The 1,215-nt window shown below is 79.2% G+C and overlaps 1 non-coding gene across 1 annotated transcript in view; it reads right to left on the bottom strand.

The window, feature by feature from the left end:
• The window catches only part of LOC141917536 (5.8S ribosomal RNA), a 153-nt gene extending 97 nt beyond the window's left edge, over positions 1-56 (bottom strand). The window contains exon 1 of the ribosomal RNA XR_012621301.1: positions 1-56. This exon is cut by the window's left edge and continues 97 nt beyond it. This is a non-coding gene — a ribosomal RNA (5.8S ribosomal RNA).
• Positions 57-1,215: the final 1,159 nt, after the last annotated feature.

Below are 1,215 nucleotides of genomic sequence, written 5' to 3'. Positions count from 1 at the left end.
GCAGCTAGCTGCGTTCTTCATCGACGCACGAGCCGAGTGATCCACCGCTAAGAGTTGTCTGCCTTTCGGCACCGCCCCGCGCGCGCGGAGGGGCCGGGACCGCTCCGCAAAAGCGGCCCCTTCTCTCGGAGGACGGCCCGCCGCCCGCCCGCCCGCCCCCCTCCGCACGCGCGGAGGGGGCACGCGACGACGGCGAGCGACGGTCGCGCCTCGCCTCGGATGACCGTACCAGCACACACGGAGAGAAGGAAGGAGGGATGGAGGGGGCAAAAGGGAAGGAACGGTTACACTCCGAACGGCAAGGGCCGGGGAGCCCGCGCTCCCGACCGACCTGGGGAAAAACAAGCACCTTGCTCGCTTCGGAGGCGGCCCAGGCGCCCGGGCTCGGCCCGGCCTCCGCACGGAGGGCCGCGGCGCGCCCGACCGCGCCCCAGCCTGCCCGCCTCTCGCTCGGGGGGGGGGGTGGGGGCGAAACACGCATGCTTGCCCGCCGCCCGGGCAGCAGCGGGGCGTGCCCCCGCTGGCTCCGCGCGCGCCTCCGCGCCGCCGAGCACCGCGCTGCGACAGCCGGCTCTCCCCGCGCCCCAACCCCGGCTCGCCCCGCCGGGAACTCCCGCGCGGCGCCGCCGCCGCACCACACCGGAGCGGACGGGCCGGCCACCGCCGGAACCCGAGACGGCGACTCGCCGCCGCCGCCGCCCGGCGCTCCGCCGGACCGCCGCCCGGCCACCGCACCGCAACGGCTGCCCTCCCGGAAACCGCCGCCGTCGCTTCTCGTCTCGGCCCCTTCCGCAGGCACGCGCCAGGCGGAAGGCGGACGCCGCTGAGCCGGGGGCGACGCCCCCTCTCCCCGCTTCCGCGCGGAGAACGGGACGGGGAACGCCCCTCGGCCGCCCACCCGCCTCACCTGACCGACACCGGGAAAGGCGACTGCGAAGCGACGGGCACGGCCCGGGACAGGGACGGCCGCGCGGCCCCGGCACCGGGCAGCCTCCGGCCGACACGCCGAGCAGCGGCGGCGCCGCCGCCGTTCGGGCCCGGGGCTGCGCCGCCCCTTTCCCCGGCGGCTAGCGGCTGGACGCCGGCAGAGCCCCCCTTGGCCGGGGCGTGGGGGGGGGGGTGCGCGCGCGGGCAAGGCGCGGAGCCGCAGCGCGCCGCTGCGCGCCGCCGGAGACGCGGCGGCCCAGCGAGGCCGCCCCGCCCGGCGAGACCCCA

Source organism: Strix aluco, chromosome 39 (genome assembly GCF_031877795.1).
Source record: "Strix aluco isolate bStrAlu1 chromosome 39, bStrAlu1.hap1, whole genome shotgun sequence".
NCBI classification, from domain to species: Eukaryota; Metazoa; Chordata; class Aves; order Strigiformes; family Strigidae; genus Strix; species Strix aluco.
This window is presented reverse-complemented; position numbering and strand designations above follow the sequence as displayed.